This window comes from Thunnus albacares, chromosome 3, assembly GCF_914725855.1.
Source record: "Thunnus albacares chromosome 3, fThuAlb1.1, whole genome shotgun sequence".
NCBI lineage: Eukaryota > Metazoa > Chordata > Actinopteri > Scombriformes > Scombridae > Thunnus > Thunnus albacares.
In genome coordinates this window covers 20,361,970-20,383,588 of record NC_058108.1, presented here as the reverse complement: position 1 = coordinate 20,383,588, position 21,619 = coordinate 20,361,970, and positions in this window count along the sequence as shown.

Below are 21,619 nucleotides of genomic sequence, written 5' to 3'. Positions count from 1 at the left end.
AAATCCGTCAGGTCAGGTAAAAATATGTTTAAAATAATCACAAATATTTTAAAAAGTTAATATGTTCAAAAAGCATTTCAAATGCAAAGATTAATTGACTCTAAGCTGTGAAAATATATATAAAAATATGTGTTCTTAAGATGTATTTAATTTTGGTTTTATTTATTTGTAAAATTTTTTCACATCATTTTACAAATAAATAATTAAACAAATAAATAGTTTCATGTATTCAAGTTGTGTGGTATTTGTTTGTGCACAGCAAGATGCTTTTGTGATCACTATAATTTACCTACAATTCATGGGATACACTTTCAAATTGTTTTATTTGTGTATCATGTGAATTCACAACTTAGCTGTCCTCATATGAGATGTTACACAACTAATACTGGACTCTCTTTTCAGCAAGCTTTGAATACAGAGAGCAGGATGTCTTCAGGTCTTTATAAAATATTAGACTGTCTTAAATTAAAATGTACAAAACTCTCAAATGTGAATTTGTGTTCATGCATACCACTTAAACCAATTATCTGTCTTTTTTTAAGCATAAGTACAAATACTTAAATGTCTTCCATTGTGACACATCTGGACTTAATAGATAGTAGAGGCTTTTGTTTTCAGTGATGAACAGAATGAAAATGTGCCAAGAAGAGAATGATGAATGTTAGCTACCCAATACAAAGAAGAAGTGACTGACACACTGTGGAAATGTGTGACTGAATGTGCATTTCAAGGTAACCAAATGAGACATAATTGAAAACACACCAGTGTTGCCAACTTAGTGACTGTGTCAATACATTTGGTGAGTTTGGCAACTTTATTTTTCATAAGAGCTGGTGGGTGATAAACTGGTGAATCCACAGTCCTTCCTGCTCACTGTGGCTGTGGGTTGACAGCTGCATTCACTGAGTGGGAGAGAGTAGCCATACAGTCGACCGTACAGCAGCCAGACAGAAATATGTACCTGACTGCGAAGTATCCACATCATTGTGTGAAAATGACATGGTGTGCTTGTTCTGGTCACTCAGTATATCTTAGCAGCAGGCGGCTAAACTGGATGCCTTGTCTTGATTTTCAGTTAAATATTATATTGTTGACTTTTATTTACTTAGTGTCAGTTTACATTGCAGTGAACAACATCAATAATACTAATGTACTTTTTCCTATATAGATAATATCAACCTTTAAATGATGGACATTTGTAGACATTCCTACACTTAGTGGCTTTCTGTCTGTATCACAATGTCAACAGCTGGTGATTCACAACAAAGCATCTGCCTAGAAAATCTAATAGAGAACCTGTGATGCATGTTTTGGATACGCAGCATAAATATTGATCTACAAACAGAACATTTCCAAAATCTTCAATTGCATTCATGTCCCTTCAGTTATTTGTTGTACTATAAATACATCATTTTATTACAAATATTTTTATATTACCTTCAATCTAGCACACAATCATTTCTCTACAGTAGCAATAACCCAACATCCCATGGGGCTCTTTACAGCTTCATCTAATTTCCAAGTAAATTAATCTAATACAGTAATGGAGACTACATTAAACATTTTATGGATTTTACTGGCCTTTAAAGAACCATCTACACATTCCAACCATGTTGGACATTCTGTTTTTCACACCACCCGCAGACAAAGTAACTGTTTTATTGGCATCTGAAAATTATGATGCTTTCTGGTATCGGGATGCAAAAGCACATCGTGTTACCTTTCTCTCTCTCTCTCTCTCTCTCTCTCTCTCTCTCTCTCTCTCCCCCACACACACACACAGACAAACAGATGGACAGATTGATGGCAGACAATCAGACATAGAGACTGATAAATTAACAAGAAGATTGATAACTGGAGAGGCGGACAGAGATAGACAGAAAGAGAGGGCACAGAGAGACTGGCATGCATATGCGTGGACAAACAGATGGACAGACAGTTTGAACAGACAGACAGATAGACAGATGGTCCTTCTATTAGGAAAAGCAGGCTTTCATGAAATAGACAAACAGATTATCAGACTGGCAGACAGACATACCGACAGACAGAAACTCTACTGGGATGCACTAAATGGGCGGACAGAAAAATGAACAGGCTTGACATTCTGATGTTGAAATGGGGCTGGGGTGCCTGGGGTCAGGAGAAGAGAGGACGTTGTATCTCTGAAGACTATCGACATGAGGAAGGACTCAACTTTAAAGCGTGTATGCAGATGTGTGTGTGTGTGTTTGTTCATACACCAGTGTGTGTGTGTGCATGTGTGCTAATGTGTGTAGTAGTGGTTTGTATTTGCACGTAGTCTGTCTGTGTGTATATGCGAGTGTGTGTGTGTCTTCTCTGGCCATTACCAAGGTACTAGATGAAAGTAGTGAACATGCTGCCAAAACAAGGTGCTAAAAGACTAAAAATACTAATGGCAAAGGATTTGTACACTCACGCACTTCCACGTGCACCGCAACAAACATAACATGCGCAGAAACGCACACGCAGGGCAGAAGGACAACAGGGACATCTGTTCCACAGTTTTATCTCCTTCCTTGGAGAATGTTCTACAGGCGCTCAGTGATGTATGAAGAGAGGAACCACTAACCTTATTTTAAAAAACGTTGAACTCTAAAAATGCCACCTTCCATTCCCCTAAGCCCACTGTAAATGACAAATATTATTAATTTAGTTAATCAAAGCCACACGTGAGTACAGTATAAAGTAGTTAAGGTTTAAGAGGGACATTAGGGAGGCAGACGGTATATTCTGCTCAGCATTAAGTTTGGGGTTTTTTTTTTTTACCTTGCTGAATTTTGAAGCGTAAGCATAAACATCCATTTGAAGGCTTAATAGGGAGTCGTGGAACTACCGCTTGTGTGGTGCGTGTCTGCATGTGTGTGTATGTGTGTGTACCAAGTCCCCCACAGGCCCTTAAGTGGTGTGTATTTATAGAGAGTGTGTCTCTCTGAGGCCCAGAGGCTGGTTATATGAGCCCCTTCTAATGGCTAGGAAGAGAGGAAACATCCACAGTCATGTTCCCACAAAACAGACACACGTGCATGCGCGCACACGGGCATACACACACACACACACAGGCATTAGACAAGGCAGTTAGATGTGCTGTTCTGGCCTGTGAGGGTAAAACTTTGACCTTTTTTTACATGGCTGACTAAAAACCATGTAAACAGGATAGGTCCATACTTGCAGCTGCTGATAAGATGTAGAATTTAATTTGATTTTGTAATTTAATCTTACACATCTTCTCTCATCCTGTAGAGCTGGTTGTGGAGCATGAGTGGTTTTGGGCAGCAGGAAGGCATGAATGTGAAGGGATCCGGGTTGACTTTAACATCCAGCGTGCATCACTTTATTACATCCCTCTTCCTGTGTGCTACAGCCTGCAAAGACAGGTGTTGCTGGTTCCTGTTGTCCTTCAGCTGCACCAGCGTTACATACAGTAAATGAAGAAAGAGAAGGGCCATATGGCTTTGTTTGGATCTGTACACAGGCCAGCCAGAGTACATGCACGTGCAAGTGTGTGTGTGTGTGAACGTGCGTGGGTGTACAGCTGTGTGTGTGTTTGATCTGTACGCAGGCCAGGCAGCGCTGAAACAGCAGCAATTTAACTGATGCTCCCACCATATGGTTAGAGTGATAGCATTAGAGAACCTGCGCTGAACCTGAAAAAGAGACAGAGGGAGAAAGAGGGGGTAGGGTGGACCAGAGCTAGAGGCCAGGATTTGTAGAGCAGCTCCATTATGGCACACTGGTATGCAAATCACGAACACATGCACACACACGTACACAAACACATGTCGTATGATTGCGTGAGGACCAACACACACGCTACATTATGTCCCTAAAAGTGTGCAGGCACGTAAATGCAAATGAATTTGTGCGATCATCACAGTGACTGAAGTGTGCTTGCAGGGAAATACTCATAGGCATGTGGACAGGTGTGTGTGTGTGTGTGTGTGTGTGTGAGCACAAGTGCAGGTACACGTGTGCGTGTACACACACACTGATGCATAAACATAAGCGCAGAGTTATCCTGTGTGTTTCAGCAATCTGGGTGATATATGCCTTGAATACTGCAGTGTTCTAGGTGGGATCTCGGGGAATTCACAGCCATATGTCCTAATTTTCCACCTTCTCTTCCTCCACACACACACACACACACACACACAAAAACAGTTTTAAATACATACCCGCATGAATTGTATCACACATACACACACACACTATTTTCAGCATAAAGGGCAAGGGCAAAAGAAGAGTGTGTGCAGGTTTGAGAGTGTGAGGTAGGGGGGATAAGGGCTATAAGGCAGACAGTCAGAATTTTCTGCTCCAGTTAGAGGGAAATTCTTGGCTCCTGCTTTGGGAGTCAATGGACAAGTGGGATGAAAGGACGAAAGAGGGCAACATGGACGCTAGTTTAATAGTGGTATACTGGTGCATTTGGCTGAAAATGCCCCAATATGATGTTTTTACAGCAAGAATGTGTCGTTTGTGGTGTTCCTGCTGTGGGTGTGTCCTGAAAATAGCCTGGACAATGTTCATTTCTGACTTGTGCATCCCACCTGAGACAGCCAAATGGCAAACAAGTGTCTCCTCTTTTAATTGAAGAAACCTCTGTCAAGGACTGATTTGGGAAAATTAGGTGCAATACATGCAAACAACATACAATTAAAACTGTTCCTTAATAGTATTCTGATAACATATGAGCTAAATGTCGAGAGGCTCATATATACAGTTTATATGTTTTTATATGATATGATTAATAGCCGAAGTTGGATAACAAAGAATGAAATAAAAATATCATGAGCAACTGCACAAGAGGTGTTAAAGAATCAATAATAAAATATAATAGACTTAATAATAAACAATAATAAATAAATAAGAATTCACAGTATTTCAAAGGTCACTGTTAAGTCAATAAATCCTTAAGTTTAAGAATGATAATACAAGATTTGAATGTAAATGTCAATGTATGAGCTTCAGTTTTTAGTATTTCCCTCCAGCGTAATGCTTGTCTCTCCCAAACAAACGGGCTATAAAGTGTATCTCTCAAATGCCCCTTCATTTTGTCTTGGTAAACACTTCATCTTTAAATCCTGGATGGATGATGCAATCTAAATAATGGAAATTCAGCTATAAGGCTGCGGGTTACTGATGGCGGGTAACATTACATTTTTAATGCAATCCTGAGAGAATGCATCCTCTGCTGCCTACATAACACAGAAATATGATCAATAATATATTTGATGTTTGTCATTTTTTATGCAGGAGGAAACTGAATTAGTTAAATAAGTCATTTAAGAAATAAACTACCATGAATGAGGCAATTTAAAGGATTTTATTCTTAAAAATGGTTTACTGATTTACTGACCAGAAGTTGTAAGTTCAGGTAAATGTTACTGGTTTGTGTGGATGCTGAGGTGAAATTATAACATTGTATTTGGTTGTAATAAAGGCCAATCAAGTCAATAGCTTGCATGGTTCCAACACAGCTTGTTAGAGATGTGAAAAGCAGGAAGTGTAAATGAAGAGCAGTCTCACCACGAGTCTCACACTTTTCAAATAGACTGACCGTCCTGGAAGTACTCAGAGGACAGTGCAGTGTGTGTATTTGTGTATCAAGGTGTTTCAGAAGGTGTAAGTCACCTTGACTGTGTGTGCGCAACTTTACGGTGATTTTCATTCCTTTGGCAGACACTCAGGACCAAATCTCGAAGGAGATAGCTGACTTCTGAAAGCTGTAGGCATCTTCATCTGAATTTCCAAGTGTTCAAGAGGCTACATGATGTCAGATTATGTTGTTTGTGTGTGTCCTCAGCAGAGCAAGATGGATTAGCCCCCAGTTTAACCCGTCCCAGCGAAAACACATCCTGACAGCAAGGCTCCCTGAGAGAGAGGCAGTGCGGAAGAGATGCGAGGTCAAATTCTATTATTGAAATTGTACCCCATCTAAATATTGAAATTGTATCTACATTCCGAAAGCCATCATCTTCCATCTCTCTTTCTTCTTTTCTCCGTTCTCTCTTTTCTTCTTTGTCTTTCTCCCTCTTTTCACCTCCTAGTTTCTCAAAGGAGAACTGACAGACTCAGAGTGCAGGCTGGGTCAGACAGAAAAGCATTTAGTGAGAGGGGGTTGACAGAGAGAAAGGAAGACGAAGAGTGAGGAAAAACTAGAAGGGACAGAAATGAAGAAGAAGAGAAGAGGAGACAGAGAGGAAGAAAGAAGAGAAAATCTCAAAATTGTTTCTGCTCATCTATTTCAGTGCATTCCACTCCTCAATCACTTTCGCCCCTCCCTGCCTCTGTCCCTTTCTTCTTCTCTTCCTTCTGAAGTCTGAAATCTCTAAGGAAGCTCACGCATAAGGCCTAATTTATTTACCACCGCCACCACAGCTGTATCACTTCGTCATTAATTTACCAATGTCACATTTGTATGAGTAGTTGGACACCAGTCCATACCAAGCGGCTACATCGAACATACATGCAATGAGTCTCATCCATAAACATGTACTCTATTATTACTGTTCCCTGCAGAGTTAAGGCATTTGGTATGGACCACTAATGAGCCCCGATCTGACCTATATATATATATCATTGATGTAGTTCTGCTATCAGCTATTTCGACCATTATCATGAATCTGCCTCGTTTGCTATTACACACCACTTTGTGAGACTAATGTATTTTCTCCATTTGTTTTACAAGAGAGATGATTTTCCATGAATATGAAATTTGAAAAAAACAAAAACTTCTCCAAGCCAGACTTGTAGTTGCATTCAAACAATTTACAAAAATTTACTGTGTGCACCAGCAACACACACATGACGAGATGCATAAATTAACCACCAGCACAATTACAGAGACCAGGCCCCACTATGCAACTATGCTTGATAATTATACATGTATGGAAGATGTGTGTGTGTGAAAAAGGGAGAAAAAGAAAAGGTATTTCATGTGTGCTTTCCAAATCTTCCCAGCTCACTTGCCCGCTAAATATTTTGGCTAGTATTACATTGGTTATGCATCACTAGTATAACGAAGTAAATTCCAGTTCATTCAGATACTCACATCAAATACATACATTTATGATGAAAGAAGATATTAAAATCTTGATGGAAAGCTTTCAATAATACAACGACATAATGAAGCAATAATTCTCAAAGCCGGAAGGATCTTCTACAAAAAATGTCAAAAGAGCTGAATTTATTCATCAATAATCATGCAAAGTTCATTCCAGGCTCTTAAAAATCTATTAATTTGCCTTGTTTTTGTAGGAATATTCAGCCTAACGCTCGAAGAAAGAAGAAAGAAAGTCATAGAGGACATGAAATGGGGCCATATAAGGGTAGTCAACAGGGATGAAACTTCAGCTTGCTGGATTTAAACCTTTGTGCATGCACAATGTGCAAGGCGCGTCTGTAACACAAGATCTGCCCCGTGGACATTTTAATGTAATCTCATACACAATGGAATGTAATGTAGGTGTAAAGGCATAGATGTGGGAAGTATCTCTTTGTGCTCTACAGCACAAAGGCCTCAAGTGGAAAGGGGATCTGTGTATCTCTTTCAGACCACAGACTGACAGGGATTAAAGCCACATTTGCACTTGATCTGACAGGGTCAATGCATGTTGAGCAGTCTGAGCAGACTTCATGACCCTCCTCACACATGGGTCAGGCACTGCTCTGCATTGGTGAACATGACTTTCTTTTTCCTTTCTTTGGTGTTATTCATGTATTCAGAACCAACTTCCTGGCCAATCTGAAAGGAAAAAATGAAGAGAGACAGAGGGAGCAAAGTAGAGAGAGAAGGAGTAAAATCACATATGGGAGCAAGAAAAGCTTAACTTTAGTAAAAATGAAAATTAACTTTACTAAGCATTATTTTGTGTTAAGCAGTTCCGTGTAATTCTATTTAGTTTCATCAATATATCAGTGACGAGCATGCAGCCAGACTGCAGAGTTTTTTTATAAATGATGATGAACTGTGACAGCGGTCTCATATAAATGGGTCATACTGAGGTTGCCTGTGTGAAAGGGGCCAAGTAAGAATGATTAATTAGAGATGAATTACACTGCAGTGGTTTTCTGATGAAGACACTAACAAATGCATACACCTACCAAGCCTATCACCAGGGTTGGTAGGTTTTTAAGTGTATGTGTATTTTATTGTACTTCCATATCTGTAGTGTATTGTGGTTTTATAATAATGAAAGCTGTATATTTTAATTATACTGTACATGTAAAGCCCAACTAGGGACAAGAGTTGGAAATTAGGAATCTGCTGTGCTGTACTTCCATGTCTGTAGTGTATTGTGGTTTTATGATAATGAAAGCTGTATATTTTAATTACAGTGTACATGTAAAGCCCAACTAGGGACAAGAGTTGAAAATTAGCAATAGCAATAAACTCTCCGTGCAGCACATCGGTTTCATGGTCTGCACTGGAACTATGTTAAATTGCATCATCCCTATGACATAAAATTCAAATGAAGAACAATTTCCCCAACCCCGGATTATGTTCTGTGATGTTTGTAGCATTCCATTCGTTGCCACCATTTTCCTTTCTTTTTCATTACGATTAGGCAACCAAAACACATGGTATGATTAGAGGAGGAAAAGCAAACATTGTTTCCAGGTCTGTGACGAGACACAAACTATTGTCTCTTGGATGAAAGTCAGGAGTCAATAAGATATTATCTGTGCATAGTAGGTTATTGGTAACTTGGTTAATTACAGACAAGTTTGTGCAGCTATCCTTGTCAGGACATTGTATTGACGACATTCATTTTGTGCAGCTTAACCCAAACCCTTACCCTAACCTCAACCTAACCTCAGTTCACACCTTACCCCTAACCTTAACCAGAACCTCAGAAATAATGTTTTGCCACATTAGGACCGGGCTTTGGTCCCCATGAGGACTATTGGTCCCAATAAGGTCAGTGTTTATACCAGAAACGGTCCTAAAGGGATAGCAAAATGTGTACGTGTATACTTACCAAACACATCCACAGATACTTTGTTGACTTGAATGAGTGAAACGTCATCATACCTCAAGACCTACAAGCCTAAATTCATGTAATTTCAAGTTATGGTTAAAATAATTACCATTTGAATGCAGCCTCTCTTTTTGCCTCTATGGTATGAAGATAATAATACTTTCCAAGGTGTCCTGAAAACAAGGGACTCTGTGCAGGAAACATCACTCTATCAGGACACCTCAAGCTATATTATACTGCGGTGCATTATCACCTTTTCATATTCCATTACAGTATTACATTTCCTTAACTTGAATGACTACACAACTGGGGCCATTGGAATTTATATTCAAATTCTTTGATAACCTCACTGCTTTTTACGTGTGTGTGTGTGTGTGTGTGTATGTGTGTGTGTGTGTGTGTGTGTGTGTGTGTGTGTGTGTGCGTGATGGAGGTTTGCCAAGAAAGTTGGGAGATAGGAAAGGTTAAATATTTCATTATTCTTACTATCCCCTCCATTACAGACATTTTCATTGTGTGTGTGTGTGTTAGGATGACCAGATGAGAATGGGTAAATTCAGGACAGGAGAGTTGGGGGTGTGGGCATGGTCACGTTGCCACAGTGGGTGTGGCCTCCAGTATATTATATTCAGTGTCAACGAACAATAAAACATGTGAAAGTCAAAACTCAACGCTGAAATGTATTATTTTTGTTCATGAAGTCAACTGTCTGTCATTATGAAAAAGGCACACAATGACTATGTTGTATGTAACAGTGTTTAAATCATTATCCATTACATTAAATTTATTTTATTTTTATTTTATTCATCTCATCAGTGCAGTGCCTATCACATCTGTCTGCACGACACGCATGTCAGATCGCTCTTTCTCCGTGGCTGCCTGCAGCTACACTTCCCCTGTCCTCGCAACTGCAACTTCTGCTATCTTCATCCCAGGATGCCAGGCTCCATTTCAGCAATGGATGGTTGAATTTCCCTCCATAAATGTTTTAATTCAACAATGCCATAGCTCTGCGTCATAGCTCTGCGTCATAGCTCTGTGTAGTTGTTTATCAATTCATGGCATTACTGTATACAGCTAAAAAAAAACTAAAAACAGCCATAATTCATGAAGGCTACAGACATAACAGTGCCTGTGTGTGGGCAACACCAAGAAAATGTTTCACAACAATCAGTATTTAATGTTTTATAAATTATAACTAATCAAAATTCGGGTTTAGTCTCATTTTTGGCACAAACAGGACAGGATTCAGGATTCGGGACAACTGCTATTTTTCTGCACGTCAACATTAGTCTGTTAATTTAGTCAGAGTAAAAAACAAAAACTGCAAAAGGCAAGAGAGTAATAGTGTCTAAGATGATGTTTTATTGACACACTTCTGACAAAGTGGACTCAAGGGCTCATGCACTAAAACACATGCAAAGACAAACATCTACCCTTAAATGTCTCTCAGCATTTACAAGAAAACTACACAATAGTGCTCCTCTCTTCATGGAGATCCTCATGTCCTTCAGAGGCTCCATCATAACCAGTATGATGAACTATTTAAACCACAGCACTGTTTTGGCTATTCATTGGATAGTCACTGAAACAAACATAACTTTTAGGGTTCGTTTCAGGGTCATGCTCATTTCAAGTCTTATATAAGTTTGGTATGAGCATGATATTGGTAAGTTTGTAAGTGTAAGTTTCAAGTTTACATTGGTAGGTTTTGCTCTGCTGTGGATTGTGCATTGAGATACACAACACAACTGTAATCATTATTCAAGTATGGTATCCTTATATTGTGTGGATGCTTTAAATGCCTGTGAGTCATTTTCCATGTCTTTGAGAATTCACTTTTCTTTTAAATCTGTCTAATCTCAGGATAATTCTTTTTCATTTGGCACTACTAATTAATTCATTGTATCACTGTCCAAAGTAGCCGTTATAAATTGCCAGAGAGAATTTTTGAAATCCAACCCACTCAACTGCCTCAGGCTTTCTAAATAAGACACCAGTCAATACATCTGAGTGAGTGTTTGTGTGTCACAGAGGTGAAAATCTACATTTATACCGGAGAGCAGTTTTTAACTGACGGTGAAGAAATGCCAAAAGCATTCATGCATACAGTACACACGCATAAACAGAGAAGCAAGGGTACACACACACACACACACAAACACATTATACAATAAATGATGTGTTTCATTCAAATGCACTTTCACCTTAATAAAATGTACACAATGTTTCAGTATAACTCAGCTGGTTTTGTGTATCTGAGTAATACTGTCTGCCTACTGACTTGTTTGTGTGTATGTGGGGGCATAGATGTCACAGCAGCAGGCGGGGAGGTGTTGATAACTTATTCGGCATTTTGACAGTGATAAAGGACATTTGCTGCCCTTAGCGATGCAGAAAAACACACACAGGCATGCAAATACACATGAACACTCAATGTATGGCAGTCAGATTTAAAAAAGAAAAAAAAAACCCAAAAAGTAGATAGATTCAAAAACATCTTTATGGTAAAACAAAAATGATCAAATCTTTGTCCATAGCCTACTGAAATAATTCAAGGAGAAGTCTTGACTGGAAGCAGGTATGGACAAAGACATAAAAGCCCCCAACAGCAACATTTCCTCACTGCAGCTCACACACACAAGCTTATTCTGTACACATATTTTCACCCACACAAATATTGATGTGCACAAAGACAATCACTTAGGCATGTTGTAGCATGCATAATCATTACATCCTCTGGGCAACACAACAATTAAACAGAAGGAGAAGTGCTTCATAGATCACAACTGCTCCTGTAGGGCTAAGAGATGGATGCAAATTAAGCTTTTCACTGTTGGGTGTATGCGTGTGTTTGTGTACATATTTGAGTGTCACTGTGAGCAAAAGAGGGAATTAAAGTGTCTCTGTATCTTCAAAGCGTTAGACAGAGTGAAGAGTAGCATGCCCAGATGAAAGTGACATTGGTGACAATTGCACCACAAGGCACGCAAACGCGCTAGCCCACAGCGCCCACAGATACTATATGTGCAACCTGCTGCATGCAACTTGTATGTAATGAGCGATGTTTATGGGGAAGGAGGAAATGCTGATCAAAAAGGTAAAGGAAATGTGGAATAGAATACTAAAGCAAATAAATATTGTCCATGAGCGCACACATTGTGAGAAGTCAGAAAGTCTGGAAGTATGAAAGCACCAATCCCACAATATTTACCATCCTCTCCTTGTTTGCACATTCCACTGAAGACCGCTGCATTTTATTTTTTGTTTGTGTTAATCAGGGCGAGCTTTTCTTATTTCTGTCATGTTAGTGGGATTGCTCTCCCGCTTGCTGGATATTATCACAGAGGGGTTCTGATGCCACACACGGACCATTGCATAGGCGGTAAAGGCAAATGTTAGGGGCAGCATCCATCCATAGGGGCACCCAAAATGAGGGGGAAAAAAATCAAAAATTTTAAACTTTTACAATTTGTACTAATAATATTTTTATACAATTATTTCAAAACATTACAAAAAAGCCAACAACAACATAATGTACACCGTACGAACAGGAGGTGTCCCTTGAGTCGCTCTCCCTTGCAAGGTTCTTCATTAAAGTTTTCCCAGAATCATCATACGAAGTTTGGTTTGGTCTTCTCTTCTTCAAACTGACAACTGCCAGTGCATCAGCTCCGAAAATCCACAACAATAACTACATAGCATAGCCTGTTAAGACCCTATTTTCTGGGTTGCCTGCAGCATTGCCCTGGCACATCACCCACTGCTCTTAATTAGACTTACCTGATTGTGGGGGATGGGCTAACCTGACACGCCAGATGGTTTGTTACACAAAACCATCTGAGAAGTCGTCCTTGGAAACTGTTTGGAAAAGGGCAGGCACTTTTAAAACATACTTGGCAGGTGATTGGATGAACCATCTGTCTATCACCGTCTTACCTCGTGAGGCAGCTGGATTTGCGAGATCATGTGAGGATCCTCATAGGACGCTGACTGGTTTGAACCATTGGTAGTTTGGACACAAGCGCGTAATTTCTTATTTGATCTCATGATGTGATCTTGTGAATCAAGCTACCTTGCAAGATTAAGGATGGGCGAGTTATCTGAAATAGTGAGTGACTCTGACTGTGAAACGTGATACGATTAACATCAGTTGCCTAATTCAAATATATCATGTCAAAAAGACTAAAGCCCTCTGGTGCTCAGGAAAGAAAAAGAAGAGAAGAGGAGGAAGAATGTGAAAAAGACAGAGGTAACGTGTGATGACTGAATAGTTTATCTACTGCATAGTAGTTACCATTGGAGCAGAGTGTAACTTACTTTGGATGATGGTTAAAAAAATAGCTAGTGTTAACGTCAATTACCACCTTAAATTCATTATGGAAAGTTGGGAAGACTATTCAGGTGTTTGGTGAATAACCTACAACATAATTTTGAGAAATACACCTTTCCTTTTAAGTGTGCTGCTGCTGCACAAACAATCCACTGTCTGCCTCAAGAAACCACACACACATTTTTATTGACATCTTAGTCTAGTTAGCCAATGTTAGCCCTGCCTGCAATAGTCAATTAAAATGCTTTTCTTTTTCCACCCCCTTTTGTAATTAATAGTTGTTAGCCTTTGGATGTTCATTATTGATTAGTCTTAGCAAACAGCATGCATTATGTGGGAGAATTGCTCATTAAATTCATATTTTGTGCTAGATGTAGGAGAAACCGGGCGTTTTGATGTCATTATTCAAACTCCTCTTGAACTATTTGGATACAATTTTTATGTAGGTAACTTGTATCTGTGTTCTACTTGTTAACAGTCATCGAATGTTTTACAAGCAATGTTAGAGTCACGATATTGATTGAAACACTGGAATTTAAACCTGCCCCCACATGCAGGGGCGATTGTAACAACACACATAATACCTTAATATAAATATCAAGGATCACAATAAACTCCCAAGAATATAGATATAGTTAAGGCAATCTCATATCCATCGAACAATTAATTCCAGTTTAACTAAAACAGTAAAAATAATCATAATTACACAAATATAAAAACAATTTCTACAAAACCACAGAAACAGTATCACACACAAAAAAAGGGTTTCCCTTCATCGACATGTACATATAGTTAGAGACATTAGTTTGCCCTTTGGCAGGCAGAGAGGGATCATCACAGACCATGTGCATAATGAGTTTCATAATTCTGTCTTGTTTCTGATTGGTGCAATTTGAGATGTTACAATTGCCCCAGGTCTACTCTTACAGTTTGTGCTTAGAATGTTATCGGCTATAATGGGGCTTAGGTGCTATTTATACTATATATTTGCTGGGTTTCACCATCAACAGCCTTTTTATTAATATAATGTAACACCCAATGGTCACATATACTCCTCTTCTCTCTCAAGATGCACTTTTGAAATATTTCAATCCCACCCCTGCAAATCCTGGGCCACCTGCAGACACCCTCTCCACTTCAGCACCCTCCAGCTATGCAGCATCAAGCACTCCTGTCCCCTCCACTTCAGACAAGCTCAGTGATACAGCATCAGGTTCTTTAATACTGTTTTTTATTTTGTGAGGGTTTTTTTTTTTGTTTCTAAAATAAAGAAAATCTCAAAGACATAAAGCTATGCAGTTTCTGTGTGAGTGTATGAACATTAGTGGTGGAACTGGCTGCGATGCAAGGGGCACCAGCTAAAATCTTGCCTAGGGCACCGAATTGGTCAGGGTCGGCTCTGTCTGTCACAGTCAGATGCAGAGAAACATAAGCCCACTCGCTCCTTATCTGAAACCTCAGACACAGCATAAGCCCCCTCGTTTTTAGTGTGTTTTCGAAAAAGTATTGCAGATTATTCACTCATTACATCACAAGTAACATCTGTTTAGGGTATTCTTTTTGCTCTTTGCGTAGACTTTTTTTTTGTGTGTGCTTGTGTGTTTACTTCTGTCTTTCGTTTGATGGGTGTGTGTCTGTGTGGTCCCTTATCCACCTCCCCTGTTGATTCTGATCTGAGATGAACCCTTATCCGATTGGATCTTTTTTGCTCCCAGGGGGAGGGTCTGGAAATAGGCTTATCCTCTGATTGGATCGTTTGCCCCTGAGGGAAGGGTACAAGAGAGGTCAAAAAGAAAACCATGCTATCTTTTGGATAGCACAGACAGGGGGTTCTGCATTAACTAACACACACACGTATACTCGCACCAAATATATCAATGTCTCTGGGGAGATTACAGTGAAGCGTTTGGCAACCCCACAGAGAGTACAGTAAGAGACAGAGAGAGAAAGAGATCTGCACAGTTCATGTGGCAGTGGCTGATTGGATTGGGTGTTTAAAATGATGAATTGTTGATGGAAAAATGAAAAGCAAAATGCAAAATGAAAAGTAAACTTGTAAAGAATACAGTTAAACAAATAGTTAAACACTTTGGGGAAATAAGCGTATTCACTTTCTCGCTGAGAGTTAATTGAGAAGATTGATACCACTCTTGTGATTGTGTGTTAAATATGGAGCTAAAGCCAGGTGGGGATTAGCTAAACTAAGCTAAGCATAAAGACTGGAAGAAGATGGAAAACAGCTGTGTAAAATTCTCCTTTTTGCTTTTCTGTTTGTGTACGGATTTAACAAACAAGGTACAACGTGTTAATTGGTAAACTTTAGAGATTTTTGTAGATGTATTTTTGAACTTTGGGCAGGACCAGGCTAGCTGTTTCCACCTGCTTGCAGTCTTTATGTAAAGCTAAGCTAATTGCCTCCTACATGGTTTCAGTTCCATTCTTCACACTCAGACATATGAGCCATGCTGTTCTGCTCATCTCACCCTCGACAAGAAAGCGAAGAAGATGTGTATTTCTAAAAAATGTTGCAGTTTTTTTTTTTTTATCAAGATCATTTCTGTGCTTATTTTAGCTTTAATGTCATATACTGTCTTGTCTTTTCATGGCAAACTGATTAGGGCTGTGTTGGATTTGGACTAGAGAATATAGGAACAAATCGCTTTCAGTAGTGGCTAGCAACTTGTAAAAGCTGTAGGTCATTCCAACTCCAACTCAATATAGTTCACCAAATCATTAACAACAGGGCACCATATATTACCAGAGGAACTATTTCCACAGGACTCATGAATATCAGAGGACAGCTGGCATTTGCTGACCTGCGCCTGCCCACACTGAAGACAAATATGGGTAAACATGTCTTGAGGTGTTTGGGAGCTAAACACTGGAATTAATCACTTGTAACCATTAAAGGTTGATGCATGGTCACTTCGTGAAGCAAGCCATAGCTTAGCTGCAGGAAGATACAGAAGTGTAGGAATGACCTTTACAATCTCATAAAAATAAGTAAGCTAGAATAATTTTTATTTTATTTTGGTACTTATGGTCTCAATTGTTTCCATGGCAATTTAATGAGCGTTATCTTATAGCTAAGGGCCATTCTGCTGTCAACTTATCATTTTTGGAAACATCAAAGACAACATTGTCACCCTTGACAATGTAAATTTTAATGTTAATGGCCAAATTTAAACTAAACAGCTGTGGATATATGCAGTAGATGTGCATACACTCAGATGTCCCCCCGCTCTCTGTCACAAGAACATACACATACACACACATGAACAGTTGGTGTATATGTAACACTTGTCTGAGAGGAGATAGAAATAGATCAAGCTGTGGCTTGTCATAGCAGGAGTTAGCCATAATGACAAGAGGTGTTAGAGGCGGAAGAGACGGGAGGTGAAGAAGAGAGGAGAACAGAAGCAGAGAGAAGTATAAAAAAAATAAAAACAGAAGAAGGGTAGTGACAGAGCATGTGGGAGGGAGGTGGAGAGAGATAAAGTCAAGAAATAGGGGAGAGAGCATGTTGCATGACTGTAGGAGGGAGAAAATTCAAAGAAGAATAGAAGGTAGGAGAGGAAGAGAATTATAGATTTTAATTTAGCAGGAAAAATGTTGGAAAAGAAGTGATTTACATTTGAAAAATAACTAAATGTATACAGTACTCACACTTATATAAACTACTATAGAGTATACTATACATTTAAATTTTAATTCTAATGCTGCTATTGCATTAATGCAAAGAAACCAGCAGCTTGCAAGCAGCTCATCTCCCTCTCAGAATCACTGACCCTTTATCCAAACCAGTGAACCACACCTGTTGGCTGCTGTAATCACACTGGCCTGTTTTCTGACAGAATATTCACCACTAACAGCCTCTACATCTGTTGATTATGGCATTACTGAGCTGGAACTGACATGGATGCAGTTAACACTGAAAATTATATTGCACTACCCATGAACTTTCAGAGAAATCTTTTTCAGGACTTGTTTTTCCTTTTCCCATCAGATCCATGTCATAATGTTCCTAAACCATGTCATGAAATCTAAGGATAAGTAAACAAATGTGGGAGTAAATATAAAGTGGAATATGCACCAACACAGTTTCTCTTGAGGCTTCTCTTTACAGCAGATAAATACCCATAAAGTGTCATGACACACAGGTCATTGTCTAGTGATGGAGACTATTTATTGGTTGTCTCGTTGGCAAATTGGTTCCCAATTGGTGCCCAATAGTGGGCATCAAATCAAAACAGACCAAAATCCAGTGATACTATTAGCATTGTGTTTTAAATTTAAAGGCTAATTAAGTTTTTTTTTCCAATAATTTTAATGAAAGTCAATTTATTTACTTATAAACAGCTTTGACAGAATGACCCCTAAAAAAGAATAAAACTTGCTTCTGCAACCAAGCAAACACCTTTTCAAGCTGATTTGCCCAGTCAGTTTGTTTACTTCGGTCTTCTATGTTCTCCTCCAAATGTCTTCAGAGGATGTGTCAAGTTGGCCCTAGGCAGGCTGCCAGCTTACCTGCAGAAACTGTCTTCTTTTCCATAGAAATAAAAATAAATAGCCATGGTGTCCACGGAAATGTATTGGTGTCTGTGATGGATATCTCCTTCACTCTACTCCGTTGACCTTCCTACTTAACCTTCTCTTCTTCTGCTGTTTAGCATCCCGGCAAGAGAGCCGGCCCGCGCTCAGCCATGCTTACCACCAACATTACAAAACACACGTGCAAGATGCACACACATGCACACTCCTGCATGCACAAACAGGCACACAGAGACACAAACAAACGAAGCCATGCATAACAGATGTGTTATGACAGGTCTGATTTGATTTAACTTTCTAGGACATGAAAAAAAAGAAACAGATATACGGATGTATTTAATAAGTTACGCAACCCCATCTAACAACCTCACAGCTGAAAGAGAGACAAGGAAAGACCACAGCTCCTGAATATTTCACAAAGGTAAGTGTTAAAGTCAAGACAGATAAATAAGCAGGTAAAGACTGGTATGACAGAGGTATCTTGTATTTTAGAAATAAGAGAGGCAAATAAACTAGAGACAGAGAATGAAAGACAGAGAGTGAGATGGGGAAAGGAGGAGAAAACACACTATTTGCTAACCTAGTGAAACAAAAGTCCACTTTTCAGGCTGATGACGGATAATCGATGAGGAGAACAGATGAAAATATGATAACATGACAGAACACAAAGAGAGCACATGCTGCAGCTGGACACAGAGGTAATGACACACACACACACACACACACACACACCGCACCGGCACAGACATACCGACTCACAAACACTCACACACACAGAATTTAAAGGTCATCAGCAAGTCTGACTACTCAGACGACAGCTGGCAATCAATAGAAGAAAGAAGAAGATGTAACAATAAGCAAGAAGGCTGTTATTTGGGTATTTCGAGTATTTTGTTCCCTTAGAGACAAGAAAATGTAGCTGTTGTTTCAGCTGACCTTCAAATGGCATCAGCAATCCAAATAACATTGGATTTAATTTAACATTTAGCATTTCATTAAAGTATTCTCCTTTCTGGTGCAGTCATGTAAATCTTTGTCAAAATGGGATTAGAAAATATATAAATTAGAAGTGCAAAAAATGATCATCTCTTGCCCTGCTTTTGTCTGTACTTACTTTTTATACATATTTTTTGCACTTTTCCAGACATTGTAGAGGCTTCTGAAATTGCATCTCTCTCTTTCTGTTGTCTGAAGTAAGATTTTATCCTGATTCATGCTGCTATTCTGACCTCTGAAAAGGATGTAATAGAAGAGTTTTAATCTATTATCAGACTCTAGCCAGAGGAATAACTCTCAACACCACTGCCAGGCCAGACCAAGGAATATTTATATAGGCATTTATGCACGTGTGTGTGTCTGTCTCGTTGTTAAAAAGACATTCATATCATGTCTGTGGCAGCACTCCGTGAAATGAGAGCTCTCATCCAATTTTGAGTGACACTTAATGAAAGTAAAATGGGTTTACACAAGTGTGTGTTTCCTTGTGCGAGAGTGTCAGTACAGGATTATGCGTGTGCAAGGATCAGTTGGAGTTTGTTTAGGTCTATTATTGTCACTAACCATATGCGTCACATTGTTCCTGTCGAATTAATGTGATCTGCAGTTTGTAGCTTTTTGATGTGGTAATTTTGCACGGCTGAATACACCTGAAACGTCTCCAAGATACAAAAGGGCCAAGAGGTATCCCGGGGAGCCGTGCAAGGACACGTTTCAAGGAAGCGGAGGAGAAATATTAGTATGTAGCTGATACTTTACCCTGAGCGGCGAGGATAATATAGGTATCTCTGAGGGATTAAAGCCTTCTGCTGCAGCTGGTGGCAAACTCTTTTCTACCTCCAGGCTTGCCTGTACAGGTGCTGTTAAAGTGTTGTTTGTTTGGGGAATAAATGTGGAGTACGCCAGTAAGCATAGTCTCGGCTAATTATACTAACACAATATCTCTCTCTCTCTCTCTCTCTACATATATATATATATATATATATAAACACACACACACACACACACACACACACACACACACACACACACACACAGAAAGTAATAAATGAGTGTGCTTAACCTCTGTGTCTCCAGAAACACACCCTCACCGCCCTTATCGGGGGCAGGTGACACAAATGATGATGGCTCTAGTAGTCAAGCAGAAAATCACGCAGTTATTGGGGTATTTACTATGTCGCACAGTCACACACACACACACACACACACACACACACACACACACACACACACACACACACAGACAGACACACACAGACACACACACACATACACACAGGAACAAGGCATTCTCTAGGGACAGTCACGTCTTTCTGCTTGATAATCTATCTCCATTAGCCACAAGTGATAGGTTCTGATTAATAGGGACACAGGCAATAAACACACACATACACAAACACACAAAAACTGACATAAACTCTTAATAGCTCAGTGCCATCATAAACAACACAATCACAATGATGTATTATTGTTGTGTCGGTCACAAATGAAAATACAATTTATGCAATTAAGGTATACACTTATTCGTTTTTTTGCATGTGTGATGTTTCGGTTGAGTGAAAAACTAAGTACATTGAGTGTAAATTATCTGATGGCATCCCAGAGGTTCATTCATGCATTCATTCATTCATTTCTTCAATAATTTTCAATGAATCTTTAATTATATAACATTTCTAAGTAGTATCTACATGCTTACAATGTAGTTGGAATCGTATTCTGTGTTTACTAATGCATTTGTCAACAATTATAACTCTTATGAAGTACCCATAATGTATGTATAAACAGTTAATGGACGCTTGACAACACTGTGTAGCATATCTGTATGATTACACACATGAACAAATCTTACAGTACGTTATAAAGCATTTATTAGTCATTCACAGGCAGGTTTAAAACAGTTTAATGTATTCAAAACTCCTTAAAACATCAATTAACTATTTATACACAAGTTATAATCACATTCATTAATAAACACTTAGAAATGTGCTTATATCTGCTTATAATTATGTTATACTGTGCTAAACCATTTATTAATTGATCATATATATAATCAATTAATATAAATGATAGATGGGGGTTTTAAAATAAAGTGTTACTGCGGATTATTCAAACCATTATAACTTGTCAACAAGATTCTACCAGTAATTAAACAGTCATCCATTTGACATTGCAGTTGTGGTTTTTTGCCTAGTTTTGAGGTGGATTTTTGCTGTCAGATGTTATTTGGTACGAGTGGTATTAAATCATGAATATATAATCTTCAGATATGAGGCACATATACAGTGTATATGGGCTGTGTCTGAAATCCCATCATTCACCATTCATTATACTACACAAAACTTTATAGTGAGCTGAAAACTGCAATTTCCGACACCTATAAATATCACCATTGTGTGTCATTATTAATTCTAATTGACACATCTATTAAAGGCAGAGCATTGCACTGTGAGATTTTTTTGTCCATATGCAGTAGACATTTTCCATTTCATAGTTGGAATTTTTAAGGGCATTATGTAGTCAAGTTTATTTACAAAGCACATTTCATACGACAGGTGTAAACAATGCACTTAAAAACAAAAGCAAAAAAAACAAAACAAAACAAAACATAATAATAATAATAATAATAATAAGAAGAAGAAGAAGAAGAAGAAGAGGAAAAACATAAACATAACATTACATTAACATTACATATATAAAAACATAAGACAACATATAAAATTAGAAAGTAGGAAGGTATTAC